General features: G+C 44.4%; 2 long non-coding RNA genes across 2 annotated transcripts in view; both read right to left on the reverse strand.

Annotated features, from left to right (window-relative positions):
* LOC147580423 (uncharacterized) overlaps window positions 1-22825 on the reverse strand; it is a 61534-nt gene that overhangs the window by 12351 nt on the left and 26358 nt on the right. The gene's annotated exons all lie outside the window — the stretch shown is intronic.
* LOC147580424 (uncharacterized) lies at window positions 972-15081 on the reverse strand. The gene is made up of 2 exons (XR_015252894.1): window positions 14897-15081; window positions 972-2714 (listed from the first exon to the last, which is right to left on the reverse strand). It is a non-coding gene; the product is annotated as an uncharacterized LOC147580424 (long non-coding RNA).

Here is a 22825-nt window from a genome sequence, read left to right on the forward strand (position 1 = left end):
ACCTGAGCCAAAATCAAGAGTCAGACACTTAACCAACTGATCCACTCAGGTGCCCCTGGGCTTCCCACATTAAAGGGTGTATAGGATACCTAATTGATATATGTGTCCATGTGCGTATTTTCCATACATGTATGTATATAATTCTTACACGCATGCCTGTATTATCCCAAATCTTGTAAGCTTTTGGAAGGGCAGCCACCTTTCTATCATTCTTTCTATCATTCCCAGCCACCGTCTTTAGCATCCAACACAATGCCTAGTCATAGTTGTGTGGTTGTTATATTTGACAAATAAAAATACAGGACATCCTGTTAAATTTGAATTGCAGGCAAATGATAAATTATTTTTAGTATGAATACATCCTGTGTGATATTTAGGACCTCTTTATACTAAAAAATGTGTTATTCACCTGAAATTCAAATTAACCTGGCTTCCTGTATTGTATCTGGAAACCTTAAGAGTAGGTTCTCAATAAATATTTGTTGCATTCATGAATAAATAAATGAAGGAAATAATGAGATTTACCTAGGACTTTCATATGTCCTCCTCATCTCTTTGGACTTTTCTGTAGCTACATGATAGATTGAAGTGCCAACCTTTTCTCTCTGCAGCTGTTACAGATGGCCACCTCTACCCCAATGGAAAGTCATCCTAGTGGAGCCAGAGAACATAAAATGTCAGGGTTCAAGTGTGAGATGGGGAAGTTGGGGGAGAATCGCTGTGAAACCAATGGTTTCTCCTTTGTGTAGTCTACCTGTGGGCACAGGGGTTGGGAGGGAGTCTGAGAGTTGATCCTGAAAAGATGATGCTTATTTTCTGACCTGGTTGAATACTGGGCTCAGAGAAATGATAGAATTCCTGGATAGATCAAGAGATCCAAGAACAGAGGAAACTGCTTTCCAGCTCTCTGTCCATTTCCCTGGGAGACTGGATCCATCAGCTATTGCTAAGTAACAAATAGTCTCAGAATCTTTTGACATATGGCACTGGGCATCTATTTTTGCTCATAGGTTTGCAGATTGGTTATGGTGTCCCTGTTTCAGACTGCAGGTTTCCTTCATGGGTTGTAGTCAGGAGCCCGGGCCGGGGGACAGTGACTCATGGCAGGATCAGGAACGTCCCAGAATGATGAGCAGAAGTGTGCAATGACTCTTCAGGCCTGGATTCAGAACTCAGACACTGCCTACATGCCATTTGGCCAAAACAATACAGGGCCAAGCTCAACTCAACATCAATGGTGAAGAGGTAACCTCCTTGTACTCCTTGTATGGGGTGACAGCTCACTGGATAATAACTGAATTTCCCACCAGGACTGTAAACTCTATGAGAGTCACACAGGGTGTTGAAATGGAAGAGGTAAGGCCGCCTCTCTGAGACCTTGAATCCTCTCCTGAATAGAAGGAGCAGAAATATCGTACGTGCTCACAAATATTTGCAACGTCTTGGCAGCTCTCCCATAGGCCGTGGGCTACCTAGCACCCGCGTGCGCACGTTAGGTGTAACAGTCGCCAGTTGCTGAAGGCTTGACGGGTGCCATTTTTTGGTCTCAGTTAATCCTTCCAATCATCTAATAACATAGAGAGTATTCTTTCTGATTGGTATGTAAGAAGGCTGAGGCTGGTAAGTAGAGTAATTAGCCCAGGGAGCCCGGTGAGAGCAGAAGAGCTGGTGTCAGAACCCCGGTGAGTCTGGGTACAAGGCCTGTGCCTTTTCACTGCTCTGCCCGGTGGTATGTGAATTCCAGTCTCCTCTCCTTCACAGTCGTTCTCTTGTGTCTTCTTCCAGGGGCTGCTGAGAGTGCTCAGGAATCGGCTTCTAGCCACGGCTGTACAAAGTCCAGGAGGAGAGATTTATGGAGTGAATTAAGCAGCCTTCCAGGTAGGAGTTTGGTAAAGGATTCACAACCAAGACCAGTGGGGTCCAGAAAAAGTCTCTGCCAAGAGGTTTTGAGAACGCACAGCTTGCCTGCCTCCAGCAAAGAGCCCACGGGGTCCTGAAGAAGGGGAAGAGCACTAGAGCCCTGGGGCCTGGCCCCAGACAGGGATGGCGGGCTCCAGCCACGGCCTTTGAGATTGACCACCTCCAGCAACACTCTGTTTATCAGGCTCCTGCCTCTGCACTTGGCTTTGTTAGCCACTGCTGAGTCAGGAGGGGGAGTATTTAATTAAAATCACTGTAGTGCTGCGAAATGAGAGATTGGGAAGATGGCCAAGCTCTGCAGCCATTCCCACTAGCTTGGCCTTCTGTGTGGAGCCCCACTGCCAGGCCTGGGGCCTGTGACTGTCCCTCTGACCACTCTCCTGTGAGAGGCATGGCCTCCAACCTTCAGAGGGGGGCGCTGGAGCTCGTAGAGCTCCACGTGGATGGAGGATGCGCAGCTTCTGTTTTATCCAATAATCATGTGCAGAGGCTGGTGGCAGTGGTGGGAAGCAGGGGTGTGACGTTACCGGCTTGCATCATGGACCAAACCCTACTTCCAAGGAGTGACGTGCGTGGGGTCAGACGTGGATGGAGAACCAAAGTACCCTTTCATTAGGACGTAGCTGGGACTGCGGCCCAGACACCGCCGATGGGCTCTCTGGGAAGCTGGGCCCGAGCAGGTGGCCTAGGCTAATGTGAAAGGGTGCTGCTCGCTTCCTGGGCCCAAGAATCTGGGACTCGGTGATTGCACAGCAAGCCTGTGGGAGAGGCGAGAGTGCCTGGGTATGTGTGTCCTGGAAGAGAGGAGAGAACTGAGCTGGGGGATGTGTTCAGGGAACCAGCCAACTAAGGTAACTGAATGAGTGTAAGATGGGGAAGAGGCTCGAACCATAAGGTGTCACTCTGCAATGTGCCGGACACGCGGGCTGCCCGAAGTATGAGCTGTGTGTGTGGAATACAAGGCAGAGAAGGAGGTGGGGCAGTGAGGGGCAGGAAGTTCCAATCCCTTCCCTCCACTGCTGGCCCACACCTGCCGTGCTCCAGACCGCAGGTCCACTCTGAGCGCTCAAATGTGAATAAAGCCCAACATCTGCCTTCAAGCAACTGACTTTCTATCACAGGAGATAGATGCTTTTTCAAGTCGTGATGAAAAACCTCATGGTTTGGGGAAGATTGCCCTCATCTCCTTTCTGTACTGGTTCCCTCCTCTCCTACCTGCTTAGCTGAGAGAGTGCTGGTAAGAGGTACTCAATACTCAAGGCTCAGGACTTATGCACAGGACTGATGGGAATAATTCTGACCCCCAAGGGGAGGCAAGAAACCAGCCAGCAGTTACCTTGATGCTTTTGTACATTTCTAATCCTGAAGAGCTTGTTGTTAAACTGCTTCTTGAGTCTAACCAGCCTTAAGATTGTGCATAGACTATTTCCGGGAGGGTCTATCCCCAGATGTTCCTCTTTCTTCTCCCAAATCCACTCATCCTCAGCTTGTGCCAACTGGTTGGAATAAAAAAGAAAGAGAGATGGCTTTTGCAGGAAAACAAAAGGGTCCTGTGCAAAGGTCCTGGGGCTTGAATGTTAAGTATCCTCATGACTCTTTCAGCTAAGGGTGGATTTGGGGGGATGGTCCTCCTTGGTGCTCAGACTGCATCCTGAGTCTAACTTCCTAACATTCATTGTGGTCTACTGTTACGTTGTCCTCCATGTCCATTTTTCCCACCTGGCTATGAGCTCCCATTTAGTACCTGGTGGAAAGTACATGTTCAATGGGTACCTGTTGAAGCAATGTAAGGTTGATAGAGTTACAAGTGGGTCCAAGTAATAAGAAGCATAGAGGAGGCGGGACCTTTCTGCTATGGTAAGAAAAATCCAGAAAGCTTCCTAGAGGAAGTGACTTTTGAGCTGGGCTCAGTACCTCCAGTATTTACTAACTGACCTTAGGAACCTCAATCCTTTCATTTGTAAAATGGAAATCATAAGTTCGGGGTGGGGGGTGGTAATTCAATACAAATGTGAGAATCTAGGGCAGAACCTGGTATACGGTAGACGCTCAAAACCATGATAGTTTTTATTAAAAATGTATACATTACAAGGTATTCAACGTAACACAGGGTGTGCTGGGTAGAGGAGGTGGGACACGATGAAAACAGGGTCTAGAAAGGTGGCTTGAGTCCTGTTGACAGAGGTTACCCGGCCAACCCAAAGAATTTGGCCTCGTTTCTGGAAACAGGCTCGTGGTACCAGTGTGAGGTTCTGAGCACAGTCTCTGTGGCCAAATTCTAGCTCTGGCTTGATCTCTTGGTAGCTGTGTGAATGGAGCACTCTACTTAAGCCTTGTAAACCTCAGTTTCTTCATCAATAAAATGGAGATAATAAAAGTGTACTGATTCTCTAGAGCTGCTGTAACAAGCTATCACCAGCTTGGTGACTAGAACCAACATATTTATTCTCTCACAGTTAAGGAGGCCAGAAATCTGAAATCAAAGTGTTGGCAGAATCGTGCTTCCTCTGAGAAGCTCTGGAGGAGAATCCTTCCCTACATCTTCCAGGTGATTTCAGGTGGCTCCAGGTGGCTCCTGGTGGCTCCTGGTGGCTCCTGGCTTGTGGCTGCAGAACCCAGATCTCTGCCTCTGTCCTCACATGGCCTCTCTTCTGTGTTTGGGTCTTTTCTGCTCTTTTAATAGTACTTGCAAGATTTAAGATCCACAGGGGTAATTCGGGGTGACCTCATCTCAAGGTCCTTAATCTGATCACGTCTGTAAAGACCCTCTGTTCAAGGTCACATTCACAGATTCTGGGAGGTGGACACATCTGTTTGGGGAGCCACCATTCAACCCATCACAAAGAGTGCGTGAAAATGAGACCTGCAAAGTTTCAGTAAACTTGACCGCGTGGAACTGCTGACACTCTCGTGCACGTGTTTTGCGCGTTTGGTGCGCACGAGAGTGTCAGCAGTTTCACACGGTAAAGGAAATTTTCAACTTTGAATGTTTGTGGGCCCTGCTCCTGGGCTGCCAGAAAAGCTATACCTTAACTTTTAACCAAGGTCAAAATGACTCGGTAAGACCTCCCAGCACGGGCTCTGTCTCTGCCCTGAGCACACACTGTACATCTGGGAAGAACAAAAGAACAACGCTCCCAAAAGGAGCGTTCCAAACCTAAAGATGAGGAAAACAAAAAAGACCTCCCTGGCTCCCGTAAGATTAAAGTCACACAACTTTGCACACACAAAAAAACGTAAGTTAAAGCCTGTAGCTTTCTGCAATGCCTTTCGTCATGACGATTTGTAACTCTTTATGTAAAAAATATAGATATCCCGTGAGCACTCTCTTCTTTGTGAAGATTGTGTCTCCCGGACACCTGCCCTAATGGACTCGAATAAAAACACTTTTGCTTCCTCTTTAAAATGTTTAAAAAAGGCTTGTTCATGTGAGCGTCTACCTGCTAATGGAATACAGGTCATGGTGGATGCGTCTCTGGGAATTCTGCTGCATAGTCCACAGATAGGCACTATCCTAGGGTCCGTTCCTAGACCACATTGGCTGGTTGTTTCCATTGTTGCTTGGCCTTCCTTCTCTTCCCAATGGCCATCTCACTTTCTAGTTATTCTTCACGGTGCCTGATTGCCTGGTCTGCATCTTTGGTCAGTCATGACGACATCCCCAGGCCCGTACCAATATTTGAATTCAGGCACTAACAAACATCACCGGGGAGGCATGGGAAGAAGGTGGGTTCAAGAAGACCTGCATGAATTCCAGCCCTGTAACCTTTCTGTGCCTCAGTTTCCTCACCAGGAAAATGGACACCTTATTCCAACCTTGAAGACGATTGCAAGGAACAAACTGAAATTATCTGCTATGTCACTTCAGATTCAGTCTTGTGCCTCTTAATCCACTTACCCACAGTGTGTCTATTTTTAAATATACCCTTCCAGAGAATATCATTCAGGCTTTCAATTCATTGGGGGAAAAAATCCCAGGATTTCATCAGGTTAAAACCAATATTTCATCTGTTTAATGTTTTGTTAAGATTGATAATATATTTCTTTTTCTTGAAGTTTATTTATTTATTTTGAGAGAAAGAGAGAGGGGGAAAAAACAGGAGTGGGGGAGGGACAGAGAGAGAGGGAGAGACAGAATCCCAAGCAGGCTCTACAGGGTCAGTGCAGACCCCAACACGGGGCTCGATCTCATGAACGGCGAGATCATGACCTGAGTTGCCATCAAGAATTGGATGCTTAGGGGTGCCTGGGTGGTTCAGTCGATTAAGCATCCAACTCTTGGTTTTGGCTCAGATCATGATCTCAGAGTTTTGTGGGTTCAAGGCCCCCCCATTGGGCTCTGAGCGCTGACAGAGCAAAGCCTGCTTGGGATTCTCTCTGTCTCCGTCTCTCTCTGCCCCTCCCCAACTTGGCTATCTCTGTGTCTGTCAAAATAAATAAATAAACTCAAAAAAAAAAAAAAAAAGAAAGAAAGAAAGAAAGAAATTGGACCCTTAACCAACTGAGCCCCCACGTGCCCTGACAAGCTATTTCTATCTGCTTTTTTTTTTATTAATCACCAAAGAGAAAAAATTCCCATAGTATTGTGAGTTTAGCTTACCCTATTTATCCAGAAGTGAGATAAGTAAATAAGGTAGCAAATTGGACACTAAACCACTGGTCAAAATCACAGCAGTTGCCTCTGGACACCTTGTGTTTGGACATATTGACATTTCATTTAAGCCTTAAGTGGCTCATCTCTTAAGTGAAAGTACAAATAAATACTATACTTACTGAGCTTAAAAAAATGCCATTTCCTTCTCTTCTTCACTGCTGGACAAAACGGTGTGCCACTAGAGTTCCCCGGGAGAAAAATGAACCATTCTCAACAAGGAAAGTAGAGTGTGCTGCTTTGTCTATAATCTGCAATCTGTGCGTCAACGGTATGAGAGCTTTTAATTCCTGGTTGGACTACAGTAGAAGCAAGAGCAATTAGACGTCCATTTTCCTTATTCTCTGTGTTGGAGGTTTGGGGAGGGCTATGCCACCGAGGAGCGCTTCTCTGATTTCAGAAACACAGTTCCCACAAAGGACAGCTCTTCAGTAGAAGCTGGAAAGCACTTTAGCCTTGTGGCTTTTTCACCCCTTGAGTGTTTTTGTTTTATTTTTATTTTACATTTATTTGTTATTTTATTTTTATTTTTTAAATATGAAATGTATTGTCAGGTTGGTTTCCATGCAACACCCAGGGCTCCTCCCGACAGGTGCCCTCCTCCATGCCCATCACCCACCCTCCCCTCCCTCCCAGCCCCCATCAACCCTCAGTTTATTCTCAGTTTTTAAGTCTCTTATGCTTTCGCTCCCTCCCTCTCTGACTTTTTTTTTCTTTCCGTTTTATTTTTTTTTTAAGTTTATTTATTTTTGTGAGACAGAGAGACAGAGCGTGAGTGGGAGAGGGGCAGAGAGAGAGGGAGACACAGGATCCCAAGCAGGCTCCAGGCTCTGACCCAACACGGGGCTCAAACTCACTAACTGCCAGATCATAACCTGAGCTGAAGTAGGATGCTTAACCGACTGAGCCACCCAGGCACCCCTCATTTTTTACTTTTAAGTGTGGTTTGGATAAGATATAAAAACCAGTGGCTCTCAAAACTGGCCTGTGAATCAGAATCACCTGGGGAGATATTTTACTTTTAATTAAGCTTTTATGGAAGTTTTCTGCCATATCACATACAGGCAGAAAATTGTAGCAGTTGGGGGGGGCGCGGTTCACAAAGTGAACACACCCATATAACCAGTTGGGTTGAGAAATGGCACATTGGGAGCTCCCTGGGAGCTTTCTAAAGCCCATATTCCCAGGTCCTAAGAGTGGCTCACTGAATGAAAAGCTCTAGGGTATGAACCAAGGATCATTGTTTTTAACAGGCTCCCAGGTATATCTGACCCAGCCAGACTGACATTATCATTTGGATGCCTCCGAGGTAGACAGGAATTTGTTGTTGTTCGACCAAACAAAAAGGGTCTGATCATCTCTATGGAAAGGGACTCTGGGCACCACATCAGATGTGTTAGCCTGAGGCTTGGTGTGTCAGAATCGATGTCGATGTCGGCATGGAGTAACTAGGCCACAGGGAAGTGGCTCCTTCCCAGGCTGGCCATTCTGCTCAGAGCTTTCTGTGTGTTCTTTCCAAACCCGTGATGGCCCTGCGATGGTTGTATTATACTCTCACTTTGCCGATGAGAAGCTCAGAACGGTAAAAGAAGGTGCCTGTCATCACACAGCCAGTGTTGGGTTGAAAACTCAAGTCAGTCAGATGTAGAAACCCACAGTCTTTCCACATCCTTTGTCATCTTAAGATTAAAACCAGTTCCAACACAACCAACAAACAACTGAATCTGTGCTGGGGGACATGGTGCCTGGCACCAGTTCGCATCAAATTTGTCAAGTATTGCCTCAATTCCAACACAGGCCAGTTCTAATTGCACCGTGGAGGTTCTAGAAAAAACTTGGATAACCCTACCATTAAAAAAATGTATTTATTTATTTTTTGAGAGAGAGAGAGAGAGAGAGAACAAGGGAGCGGCAGAGAGAGAGAGAGAGAGAGAGAATCCCAAGTAGTCTCCTGGCTATCAGTGCAGAGCCCCACATGGGCTCAATCCCATGAACCATGAGGTGACCTGAGCCGAAATCAAGAGTCAGATGCTCAACTGGTTGAGCCACCCAGGCACCCTGCTGTCATTCTTTGTGATCAGACAAAAATGGTTCTTCATATATAGCATTGACACAGTGATACCTTCATTCTAAAAAGAAGCTTCAGGGAGGGGGGGAACACCTGGGTGGCTCAATCAGCTAAGTGTCTCACTTTTGATTTCAGCTCTGGTTGTGATCTCACAGTTGTGGGATTCAGCCCCCCATGGGGCCCTGTGCTGGGCACGGAATCTGCTTGAGATGCTCTCTCCCTGTCCCTCTCCCCTTCTGCCATTTGCATGTGTGTGTTCTTTCTTTCTCAAATTAATAATAATAAATAGATAGATAGAAAAATTAATTAATTAATTTTTTAAAAGATAGTTTTGGTCATATGGAAATGCAAGGAGCGACAAATATTTTTTTATTGATTTAGAAATTTTGTTATAGGTAGATCTTGTTGGGAAAAAAAAAAACACCAGTGATCTCCTAGGGCTTACAAGTGTTACATAAATTTCCCCTCGGATGTGTCTAATTTTGTGGTTAATTGTTGGCACAGGCAGAATCAATATTCTATAAAACTGTGTCCTGTGGAATCCACATTAGGCTCTCCATGACTCCCTCTCCTATTTTATTTTATTTTATTTTATTTTATTTTATTTTATTTTATTTTATTTTATTTTATTTTATTTTATCTTATTGTGCCTTTAGTTTTCATGTCTTGGGGCTGGGAGGTGCTAGTGACTTCCATGTGACATGCATACTTTCATAAAAAAAAAAATAGGGGGTGTGATAGTGAAAAGCTGTGACAGAGACGGGAAATGACTGAGGCCAGAAGACAGGTCCAATCAACCTCGAGTGAGGATCTTGCTGCTATTGTGATACTCACTAAATTATGTGCAAATATATCATAGTTCCCTTTAATGGGCGTTCTGGGCATGGGCTCTCATGCACTTGGAGTATCGGTTATCTAGTTTAGGAAGCTCAAAGCGAGGACTGATAAAGGGAGTTATTCATGGGATCACATGAAAATGAGTTATTCATGGGATCACATGACATTTCTCCTTTAGATAATAGATCTCAACTGGAGTCATTTTGCATGCCCCCCCCCCCCCGACCCGGGGATATTTGGCAATGTCTAGAGACTTTTGGTTGTCCCAGCTGGGGGATCAGTGGGGTGGGGGGAGAGTGGATGTACTGACATCTATTGGGTAGAGGCCAGGGATACTGCTAAACATTTTACACAAGGCAGCCCCCCCTCCCCCAATTATCCAGTCCAAATTATCAGTGGTGCCAAACTTCAGAAACCCTGGTAGGAAATGGTAATAAATCTCACACAGAGACCAGCTTTTCTGTAAAAACAATGGGAAAAACTAAGTTATTTCTACTTGGATTGAATAACACGGTACTAAGGAGACCATGTATTTGACGGGGCTTGCTTGGATTCTAAATTAGTTCCCCTCAGGGCTATATGGGAAACTGGAGCTAAGAGAAAACCACTTCCTCTTTGGGATTCGGGTTATTAAGCCTCTCTAATCTCTACCCCCCAGCTCTCTCCCCTCCCAGCCAACTCTCCTCTGAGGGTGGAATTTGCTATTCTAATGAGAAATAGCACACAAACTAAAAAAAATGATAGCAATGCAAAACGTATCTCTCTTGAGCAAAGTTAATTTAGGTGTATAAAATCTCAATTGAAATACTGTCAGTTTTTGTTGTTGTTAGAATCCCGACTTTGAATAAACGTGGCTGCCATGGTGCCCCTAGGAGAGAGTTGCTAAGGAAACCAAAAGCCAACCCCACAGCCAATGTTCTTCATCCCCATGGAATAACATTATGGCCCATCAGTCATTTTGAGAGTTAGAGACACCCCAGCAAACAAAATGACAAGTATCTGTTTATCCCAGGAGAATAGTTTCAGGAAACAGATCTACCCAACACCATCAGAAGATTATCTAACGACCCCTCCCGCTAATGAGACAGAAAATGGATGTCGCTCAAAGAAATGCTACCTCAGAATACCTCAGAATAAAGAAATCCAAGTCTTTAACATAGTGATTATACAAACGCAAAGTATATTTTCTGATAGCTTGAGTTATAGCTAAGGTGAGTTATATCTGCATGCAAGTGATTATTGCTGGGGGCACAATGCATTCACTTAAACACAACCTTCGTACAGTTGCTAGAAAAGCTAGCAGAAATTCCCTGAAACTCTTCTACATCAGCACAGGAAGTTTGCTTGTTTGTTTGTTTGTTTGTTTGTTTGTTTTGGCTATTCTTTACCAGTATGATTACATCTGGAATACCACAACAAAAGTTAGAGAGGGAGGAAGCCAAACCATAAGAGACTCTTAAAAACTGAGAATAAACTGAGGGTTGATGGGGGGTGGGAGGGAGGGGAGGGTGGGTGATGGGCATTGAGGAGGGCACCTGTCGGGAGGAACCCTGGGTGTTGTATGTGTTGTATGGAAACCAATTTGACAATAAAGTTCATATTAAGAAAAAATAAATGATACCATAAAGAAAAAAAAAATGGAACACCACAACAGACAATAGCTAAGGAGAGTTTTCTGTCAATGTGATCAGGAATAAATGCTGTAGAAGGAAGAGTTGTCAGGAATTGGGATAGTTCATCTAATAGAGAAATAGGAGAATGAGATCTGTCTCCTAATGCCTCCAGAATTCCCCTTCCTGGGAGCCCGTGGCCCCACCTGAATCTGGACCACCCTAAGCCATATGCGGAGGTGTTTTAGGTTTCTGTAGAGAGGGCTCTCCAGCCCCCCTCCATAGCAGCGCCCCTGTTAATTCCTTTTGCGTTCACACCCACTAGCCCTGCGCGTGTTGTTTCTTGTCCTCCTGATATGGACACACTGCACTCTGGGCCAAGCACCCCCAGTAGGGTCCCGGACTCCCTCTCCATGCCCGCCCACCAGCCTTGACCTGGGAGCCACTTCTGTTCACCCATTGACGAGTGCGCCAGCTGGGGCTCCTGCAAGCCAGCGAGCTCTTTGGCCACCCACTGGCCTGCAACCACAGCTTCTCCAATGAGATGAGAACCTCTTCTAAATTTGTCCTTCTTAGAGCATTCCCCCTAGCCCCAGGGTATCCTTTAGACATTTCCTCCCAGCCCCCGCCATCTTTATAGTTACTCTGCTGTCATAGCTGAATGATCACTTATATTATATGTGCTCTATCTAAATTACTTTGTGATGTCTGTCTTCTGGTTAGACCCAGACTGATACATCTCTTTCCACACCCCTTGCCCAGAATTTGTGTCAGATCACAAAAATAAATGCTGATTTCTTTCATTTTGTTAGCATGGGTGAAAACTAAAACTACGTCCACATTTTCCAGAGTGGCTGGTCTCTGGGAGATGAAAGTTGGATTTCTCTGAAGAGGCTTGAACGGAAGCAGGCACAAGTTTCCTTTTCTCCCTTCTGGAAACACCTACCCTCTCCATACAGGAAATAGCCCCTTGTTTCAAGAAACCACAGTGATCTGTAACCTAATATGCATCAGTGCCCCGGTGCTGTGTTCCTCAGGAAGGAAGAGCCACTTTCTCCTCCACCTGAGTGTTCATCCCCATCCTTCATACACACCTCTCCCCATCAGTGTGTGTGTTGTGTGTGTGTGTGCATGCGTGTGTGTGTAAAAGATACAAGTGCATAGTGCTCCCTATGTGTCAGCACTATTGCACCTCTTTATGTATCAACTCATTCAATCCTAGTTACCCTGTTAGGTGCTGTTAATCCTCCCATTTGCAAAGGAGGAAATCAAGGCCAAGAGAGCTTAGCTTGGCTTGCCCAACATAGCAAAGCCACTTGATATTTTTCAATTCACCTGGGCTCTGCTATTCAGGTTGATGGTATAGGTCTCCAAAATAAGGGAGGGTAAGAAGCTAATGAGCCAGTGACCCTAGGGAAGTATCTCTTCATTATACATGATTAATCATGGAAAAACGTAAATCATAAACAAGATGAGCTGTGCTCTCTCATCTGCTTTTAGCCTGCTGTGTTGGAGGAACGAAAATAAAGACCAAGCTGGGCTCTCCCTCTCCCTCCTCCCTTTCCTAGATATCCAGCCTCTCAGTTCACAGGAAAGACTGTAAGAGATTAAGAAGACTCCAGCCAGAGAGAAGGCCATCTGGAGAGACTGATTTACAGGCATAGCAAACAGAACCAGGGGATCAGAGGTAGGGTGACTATATAATTAATCAAAACTGGAATACTTTGGGGAGTGAAAGGGATGCTATTAATAATTACACTGGTACAAATCATGTAAGCCAGAACTGTCCTGGGCACACCTGGACATATGGCAACAGGTGCACCTGTCGGCAGGTAAGACCACCAGGGACCAGGCATGAACCAATGGGTCACTCAACTGAGGGGCTGATGAAGGGTTCGCTGGATGAGGTATGGGCAGAGATGTGAGAACCAACAAAGATGGTGATTACCAAGGGATCAGCACAGGCAGAAGAGTCACTGGCTCTTGATCAGCATGAGATAGAGCCATAGAAGAGGGGCTGCCTACAGAGCTGGCACTCAGAAGAAGGTAACCATTGCCACGATTGCTAGGAGGGAGGGAGGAAGCAAAGAAAAAATACTGTTTCATACTGTTTCCTCTCTCTCCTTTAGCCTTCTGATCTCCTGCTAGAGCTTCCCACTAGCCAGGGAAAACTGGAAGTCAAAGGAAAAAGTAGCCTAAATGGTTCAACTGCAAGGAAAGTAGGCTTCAGAGAAGGGCAAAGAAGGGCAGGGAATGGGTTTGGGAGCAGAGTCAAACACAGATGCCAAGCATTTTGTGACTAATTCAAGAATCCCCTTTTCTCATTCTATGTCAGCTATCAGAAGTCCCAACTCCCACTTCTCCATTACATTGACTCTAATACCTATAAAGATCAACACATGCCCTAATCTAACCCCATTGCCACCCCACAGCTCCTGGCCCCTTCCTCTGTGCTTCGAGAATTATGGGCAGCCATTAGCAAAGTCTTCCTCATCACCAGCCTCTCCTGTAATGTGCCCTTCATCTTTGTCCAAAAGAAACTTAGTTCTTTGTGGACTCTAATTTCTCTACAGATCTCTCAAGTAGTGGCTGCTTTCTTTCCCCTTCCCTCTACTCTGCAGACTGGTGGTGGGAGATTATATATATATATATCCTATATCCATCCTTGGATATATCTAAGGATATCTATATATCCTCCTTAGATAGGTGGTAGATAGATAGATAGGAGATAGATTACATAGGAGATAGATAGATAAATAGATATCGATAGATAGCGAGATAGATATGGAGATAGATAGACAGTAGATAGATGGATAGATAGATGACAGATAGAGAGATCGATGATAGATAATAGATAGATAGTAGAGAGATAGATAATAGATAGTAGACTGATAGATGATAGTTAGATACATAGATAGATATAGATAGGGAGCTAGATAGATAGATAGATAGATAGATAGATAGATAGATAGATAGACAGTACATAGATGGATAGTTAGATGATAGATAAATATAGATAGTAGAGAGATAGATAATAGATAGAAGATTGATAGATAGATGATAGATACATAGATAGATATAGTTAGGGAGATAGATAGATAGATAGATAGATAGATAGATAGATAGATGATTGATAGATGATAAATAGACAGATAAAGACTTCCTCTAAGGAAGATATAATATATATCGTTAGTCCTCATTGACACTTTACTATTCTTCCCTCTCCCTAACAACCCACAGTTTTGAAGACCACCCTTCAGACTCCACTATTTACTACCCACCATCTTGAAATCACTTCAAATGCTCTTCTCAGGTACTGTTTTTCATTCTTTGAAGATGTAAGCACTGAGCTTATGGCCACTCACTGCAACTGTTAGTATAATTCCAACAGTTACTGTAATCCCTGATTATTCCAATATTAACGAAGACCATCTTTCTAACACTCCAGAGTTTTAGTTTCTCAACTTTTGTCCTCAAATAACCAGTTTTCCATTTCCTTGATCACACCCTAGACTTTGTCATCATCAATTACAGTACCACCCCTACGATCTTACAGAAAACATCCCACTTTCTGACCATTACCTCCTATCTTTCCACTTTACCCCCTCAAGTACCCCACTCTCTGGACTCTTAGATCAATTTAGATCTACAGTCATTAACTTTATCATATTAAACAGTTGTACTGCCCTTCATCCCACATCATCATTACTTCCTTTCTCGCCTAATCTCGTTTCCATGGTCTGTGGTCATAACCATTCTCTTGCACACAACCCTCAACTCCCTTGGCTCTCTTTCCTTTATCATACTCACCTGATGTTTTAGCTCAGGCTACCATAACAAATACAATAGTCTGGGTGACTTAAACAACAGAAATCTATTTCTCACAGTTCTGGAGGCTGGGGAGTTCAAGACTAAGGTGCCAGCAAATTTAATTCTTGGTGAGAGCTTTCTTCCTGGCTTCCAGACAGCTGCCATCTCAGTGTGTGCTCATATGGCCTTTTCTTCATGCATGAGCATTAAGACGGAACTCTCTATCTTTTTCTTTTTATAGGACCACTAATCCTATCAGATTTGGAATCCCCACTTGTGACCTTATTTAACCTTAATTATCTCCTGAAAGCCCTTTCTCCAAATACAGTCTCATTGGAGATTAGGGTTCCAGCAACTAATTGTGGGGGGACACACTTCAGTTCATAGCAGCCAACACAACCTATGCCCTGTTTAAATCCAACATTACACCTATCTCATGTAGGTCAATGTTATACTGATTGATTTAACTTTAGATCCTCAACCACTAACCCGCAGTGGACCTTTAGTGTTTTCACTAATTCCACTGCATTTCCCTAATCCATTCACTTGTCTAGTCTCCTGGTTGACTATTTCCTTCTTCCCAAATCTTCATGGTCTCTTCTTTAATTTTCACTCCCAAATAGTTGCTTCGCTTCTTATTTCATTGTACATCATAAAAGCAATCAGAAAGTAATTTCCATACATTGCCATCACCATATCTATCTGCCAACATACACAAACATCTCACATTCTCTCGTTTCTTTGGACTGACTTCCTTTCTCCTTTCTCTCGCCAACTCCTCCTTTGGGGGTGTACCTGCTGTTTCCTCTCTGCCTTGCATCAGCAACCTCCCTCACTCTTCTTCATTAGTGCACAAACATTTTATATTTTCTCATATTAAAAAAAAATCCTCACTTGCCCCACATCCCTCTTCAGCTACTGTACCCATTTTTTCACCCCCTTTCCAGGAAAATTATCCTAGAATAAAGTCATCATCCTCATTTCCTTTTCTCCTACCTTCTCCCTAACCCAGTGGCATCCAGGTTTCATCCTTTTTCCACCCCAGAAATAGCTCTTGTCAAGGATGCCAATCACCTTCTCATCTCCAATTGCAGCAGGTAATTCTCAACATGCATCTTCTTCCATCAGTGTTTCAAGCAGTTGATTGCTCCCTCCCTCTCCAAGCACATTTTTATACTTTTCTACATACCACTCTGTTCTGCTACCTCACTGGAAATACTCCCTATAAATTTTAGAAATTTCCATGTCTCACTTCTTTTTAAAAATTTTTTAAGGTCTATGTATTTTGAGAGAGAGAGAGAGACAGAGTGCAAGTGGGGCAGGGGCAAAGAGAGACACAGATGGAGACACAGAAGCAGAAGCAGGTTCCAGGCTCTGAGCTGTCAGCACAGAGCCTGACGCGGGGCTTGAGCTCACAAGCCATGAGATCATGACCTGAGACGAAGTCGGACGCTTATCCAACTGAACCAACCAGGCGCCCCTCTTTTTTGCTAATTCTTAAACATACCACCCATGCTCACAGACCAGGGACTTTGCACTTGCTGTCCCTTCTTCCTGGGACACTCTTCCAGGCAGAGCTATATGGCTAACTGACACATTTCATTCAAGTCTCCCGCTTCCCTCCTATATTATCACATGCTGACACACTCTATTTTATTCTTTGTTTAGTATTTGTTCCTCCCACTAGAATATAGCCTTCTTGCTCGTAGTGGACCCTCAATAAGTGCATTTTTGAGGAATAAAGAATTGAAGATGATTGAAGAGAGCATGGAATTTGTATTCTCTCTCTTTCTCTCCCTCTGTGACTGCAGGTGAGCCAATAATTAGTCCAACAGCACCTGATAAACACATCTTTGAGACTGTGACTATTTCAACATTAGCATATTGTCTTGGCGAAAAGCACCCTTGTGGAGTAGTGACTCCTGAGGCAGAGTCACCTTCAAAGGAGTCATGAACTCACCTGACAAGACCCCAAACCTGTTTAAATTCTACTCTGCTCCTATGCCATCCATGCTTGCCTTTCTGTAGCTGAACATGGCTGGGGGAAAAAAATGCCACAATGACCACCTAACCTTAACATGTGTGACCCCTAATCTGAAAGGGACCCAAGGGCTAGTCTTTGATAACCAGCGAAGGAAGCAACTTTTGAAGTGCAACCTGAATTATGAACGGAATCCAGATATGCCAATCCCCAGGGAATAGCATTTGGGCAGAAGGAACAGTAAGAACAGAGGCCTTGAGGTCAGAACAAGCCCCGTGGGTTCAATGGAGAGAAAGAAGCAGTGAGCACAGGGCTGACGAAATGGGAGGGGCTGTCAGGGGCTAGATCACGCACAGGTTTGGAGACCCAAGTAAGGATGTTGGAGTTTCTTCCCATGGCACAGGGAAGACACTAGAGGGTTTCAAGCAAAAGAGTGATGGAGTTCTGGTTCCCAATTCTGTGTCACAAACCTCCCCTAAACTTAGTGTCTTGATACAGTGACCTCTTTCTTGGGCGGAGATCTGTAATGTGGGCAGGGCCTGGTGAAGTTGGCTGGCGTCTCCACCATTTGGTGTGGAGTCATCTGAGACTTGCTCACTCATGTCTGGTGGCTGATCCTGGATTTGGGACCTCAGCTGGATGACACCTGGCCCTTCTGTGTGTCTGCTTAGCTTCCTCAAAATATGGCGGCTGGATTACCAGGGCAGCATCCCGAGAAAGAGCCCAGTGGTAGTCTGTATTGCTTCTTCTAACTTAATCTTGGAAGTCTGCTGTGTTCCACCCTTGGAGGCCAGCCCCCCAAACCTGCCCAGCATCAAAGGGAGAGAATAGAGACTCTACTATTCATGGAGGAACCTCCACATCCCCTTGTAAGAACATTTGGAGTGAGATGGACCAGGGTAGCTGACTTTGGAAAATAAAATTTGCCCCAGACAGTATGTGATTTATGTCTGAAATGACCCTCTGGCTGCTTTGAGGAGAATAAATTATGGTGGGGGAGGGGATCGGAATGGAGCTTGGTCCCTTGGGGCAAGCAGTCCTGGCGAAAGATGATATGGCTTCAATGGTGGTGGGGGAGTGCATATAAAAAGAAGGACTGAGGGACGCCTGGATGGCTCAGTTGGTTGTGTCCGACTTTGGCTCAGGTCATGATCTCACGGTTCATGGGTTCAAGCCCTGTGTCAGGCTCTGTGCTGACAGCTGGGAGCCTGGAGCCTGCTTTGGATTCTGTGTCTCCCTCTCTCTCTACCCCTCCCCTGCTCATGCTCTGTCTGTCTCTGTCTCTCAAAAATAAACACTGAAAAAAATTTTTTTAAATAAATAAATAAAAAGAAGGAGTGAATTCAGGATTTAAGTGCCGGTTTGGACAGAGGTTAAATTGAAGTTCTAAGGGGGCTCTAAAGACAAAGGAGAATGAGCAAGGGGTGGGGTCACAGAGACAGGTCTCTTACCTTCAACGGTGCAGGACAGCCTGACCCTCAGGGAGAGAAACATGTTTATATTTCCTTTCTCGCTACTGGAGGTTACCTAAGGGTGAGTTTGCTGTTTTGTTTATATTATGATCATTATTTTAAGCACTCATATTTGGAATGGCTGCTTTGGCAGAACAGAAGTGCTGTGCTAAATAAAGAACCAAGACAGATTAGGAGAGTGCACCCTACCTTGGTAGAGGAAAAATCTGGAAAGCTGTGTCTGTTTCTCCAGAGTGCCTGCAGGCAGCCTGTTTTGAACAGATGTGACTGGGGTCAAGGTCGAGGCACTTGACCTCCTTCTTGGCAGTTGTGACAGCATCTGCTCCCCTCTAGCCATGGCAGGCTGTGTTCTTTAATAATTAAGTCATTAGGACTCCAGAGAAACCCACAGACCCAAGCATATCTATAAGCCAGATTTCATCTTCGGGGTCCCACATCCCAGACTTCTTTCATTAGAGTCTCCTCATTCCTGGGGCACCTGGGTGGCTCAGTTGGTTAAATGTCTGACTTTGGCTCAGGTCATGATCTTGCAGTTCATGAGTTCAACCCCCGCATCAGGCTCTGTGATGACGGCTCAGAGCCTGGAGCTTTCTTTGGATTCTGTGTCTCCCTCTCTCTCTGTCCCTCCCCCATTTGCCTCTCTCTCTCTCTCTCTCTCTCTTTCTCTCTCTCTCCCCCCTCTCTCTTTGTCTGTCTCCCTCCCCCCCCTCAAAAATAAACATTAAAAATAAAAAAAAATTTAAAGAGTCTCCTCATTCCTGCTTCAAGTAACAGAGGGAAGAACTAGCATTGAAATCAGGCAGCACTAGGCTCCAATCCCAGCTCTGCCACTTAGGAATTATTTGACCTTGAAAAGTTATTTAACACTTCTGGGTCTGTTTCCTTCTCTCTAAAACGATGATGATAATCCTATCTCATGAGATTTATTGTAAAGATTAAATGAAACACCGAGAGAGTACCTAACGGAATCTATCACATATTAAGGGCTCAATAAAATGTAGTGATAACTATTATATATTGAAGGATAGGATGCCACAATATTTAGGGGTCCACCCCCAAATTCCCCACAGCTAGCAGCACGCACACCAAGTGACACTGCCTGTGGTCATGTCACATCTTTTTATGGCTCGGTGACTTAACATTTCGAAGACGGAACTTTCACAGCAAGAGCAAGTTGAAAAATAAGTAAAACCCCAGAGAGCATTTAGGCACAAACTAACTTAGATGAACGTGGATTTCTCAGCTTGGTCTGCCAGCTGGATGGCTTTTACATTCCGCCTGAGCAAAGCTATGCTGTCCCAGAGGTTGTTGCAAATTCACCAGCACTATGTGCATGTCAAAAAGTCCGGAAGAGATCAGCTTTGAAAAGCTGACACGTTTCTACATATCACCAAAGCCAGGAGCAAATGGGGGTCTGAGAAACACTTTGAGTGCCTTTAAGAGGGTTAATAAGAGAAGCTGTCACTAGACTTAACTTTGTGGGTGACGCTGAGTGTATAGGTCATTCAGATCACCTGCATAACACCAAGTACTCAGACGTTGGGAATCCCCAGATGATTTATATTTAATGCATTCTAACGGATGCATCCAAAAATTAGTCTTGCGCTGGGAGCCTCCCCTTGTACGAGACTTCCTTTTAAGGGCCACCTATAGCTGTTCTTTGATGAGGGCCCGGAAGTGCCAAGCATCATACTGGATTTTATACGCATGATGTCATTTGCTGCTGACAACTAAACTCATTTGTTCATCCACGTGACAAATGTTAACTGATTGCCTGGGAGGCACTGATGTCAGGGTTCCATTCCAGAAGGGAGGCACTCAAGTTTCAGAGAAGCTCAGTGGCTTGCCCAAACCCACCAAACTGGTGAGTAGGAGAGTCAAGATATGAGTAAACCCAGTTCCCACCCTGTCCCTACAAAACCATACTTCTCCAGGGGTACTAACCTAGAGACAACTTACTGGATGGCTACTGGTTATAAGATCTTGCTGAAGTCACTTAATCTCCTTGGGGTTATTTCCTTATCTCTATGGCAAACTGCTGATCGCTTCTTTTTTTTTTTAACGTTTATTTATTTTTTGGAGAGAGAGGGCATGAGCAGGGAGGGGCAAAGAGAGAGGGATACAGAGAATCTCAAGCAGCTCTGCACTGTCAGCATAGAGCCTGACACGGGGCTCGAACTCATGAACCATGAGATCGTGACCTGAGCTGAAACCAGGAGTCAGATGCTCATGTGACTGACCCATCCAGACACCGCTGCTGACCAACTTTTAACCTCCCTTTTGGTGTTTCTGTGAGAATTAAATGCTATAAAGTAACAGTAGGTAGAAATTTCAAAAACATCATGTTGGGTGAAGGAAATCATACCCAAGACAGAGTATACTGTGTGATTCCATTTAGAAGGACTTACGAACAGGCCAAAGGAATAAGAAATAACTTGGTTATTGGTTTCTTCAGGGAGCAAGGAGGATATAATTAGAAGGGACAATAAAGGACTTCTGGAATTCTGAGAACGTTCCACGTTCAATAAAACACTACATTAAAAAGTATACAGGTATGTAAAACTGCTTTGAAAAGAGTAGACTCAAATGGAAGGTAACGTTCTGAGCTCCCCACTCCCTGCCCGCCCACACACTGCTCGACTGCGGCTGCCGCCTGCAGTGACCTGTCTGGACATCCCTATGTCTCCAGGTTAGACCTCACCCCTACAGAAAAGCTAAGCTCTGGGTTTGGTCCATGCCTGGTCTTCCAAACAACCCCAGACCTCAGGGTTGGTGTCTCTTAGGCAGCCTTCAGTTTCTTTTTTTTTTTTTTTTTTTTTTAAATTTTTTTTTTTCAACGTTTTTTATTTATTTTTGGGACAGAGAGAGACAGAGCATGAACGGGGGAGGGGCAGCGAGAGAGGGAGACACAGAATCGGAAACAGGCTCCAGGCTCTGAGCCATCAGCCCAGAGTCTGACGCGGGGCTCGAACTCACGGACCGCGAGATTGTGACCTGGCTGAAGTCGAACGCTTAACCGACTGCGCCACCCAGGCGCCCCCTTCAGTTTCTTTTTAAGAACACCCCTAATGGAGTCAGCCAGCCTCAACTCAGATGACTCCAGAGACAGGGAACTCCCTCTTTGCAAAACTCCTGCCGACCTAGTACATGCTTCTCCAACATTAAATCTGCCCACTGCCCTCTTCTGCTTTTCATCCCAAGCGGATTCTCAGCCACACTTCTCCCAAACCACCTGCAAATGAGCTCTTAGAAAGGTCTACTATTTACCCACCATTTACATCAGTGTAATCTCTCAAATTTCATATATTTCTGTGTTTCTCAAATTTTCTACAGTGAATGTATGTCACTTTGATAATCAGAAAGAATTCTCTTTTTTTAATTTTTTTAAAAAAAGTTTTTAAGCTTATTTATTTATTTTCAGAGAGAGGGAGAGCACTCAGGTGGGGAAGGGGCAGAGAGAGAGAGAGAGGGAGAGAGAGAATCCCAAGCAGGCTCCACACCAGCCGTGTGGAACCTGAGGTGGGGCTCAAATTCAAGAATTGAGAGATCATGACATGAGCTGAAGTTAGACACTTAACCCACTGAGCCACCCAGACGTCCCTAGAAAGAATTCACTTATAAAACTAGTCTTTGTCTGAAAAATATTTAGGGACCTTAATAAAAAGTAACATTCTCATTAGGCTTTACTGTCAGAATGTTGTCCCCTGATACGTCCCTTCTCATAGACATTTGGGTGTGTCCCCTTTTGGAGAATAAATTACATGGTCACTCCATCCATAATCTTACTAACCAGATAAAACCTTTATTAGCATTTTATTATAATCCACTCTGGTCATTTTTATCCGTTATTTTATACCTTTGATCTCATTCCACATATAAAACTTTATACTCTAATTTTATATTTTTCACTAAAACCTAGGCATCTTATGATCTTAAAATATTTTACAGATATTTGAGTGGCTACATTTTGTTATTCTGATTTGTGTAATATCACTCTTATTTTTGGGAAATTTAGTTTATTCCCCAATTTTAATATTATAAACAGCAGTGCAATGAACGTCTCTGGCAGAAAACCCGTTTTCTCTGTTTTGGATCATTTCCATCATTAGAATCCCAGAAGTAGACTTTTGGAGGTGAGCGTTACAAATATTTTCAAGGCTCGCACACTGCACGCCACATTCCTTGCCGAGGGCTGGAACCGCTTTGTATTCCTTCCAGCTGAGCTGAGCTCCTCTGTGTCCCTACACTCCATCTCTGCATTCGAATATTCTCTCTCTCTCTCTCTCTCTCTTTCTTTTTTAGTGTTCTAGTAATCTGATAGGTTAACAATAGCATTTCCCTGTTATGCAAATTTCCGTTTCTTTGATGATGAGGGAGGTTGAAAAATGTTCAAATGTTTCTTAGCCATCAATATATCTGTGCTTTCAATTGTCTTTACTCCCTTCCCCCCTTTACTGATGGGGAACTTAATGCTTT

The sequence above is a fragment of the Puma concolor genome, chromosome B3, assembly GCF_028749965.1.
Source record: "Puma concolor isolate L17-30 chromosome B3, mPumCon1.1.hap2, whole genome shotgun sequence".
NCBI classification, from domain to species: Eukaryota; Metazoa; Chordata; class Mammalia; order Carnivora; family Felidae; genus Puma; species Puma concolor.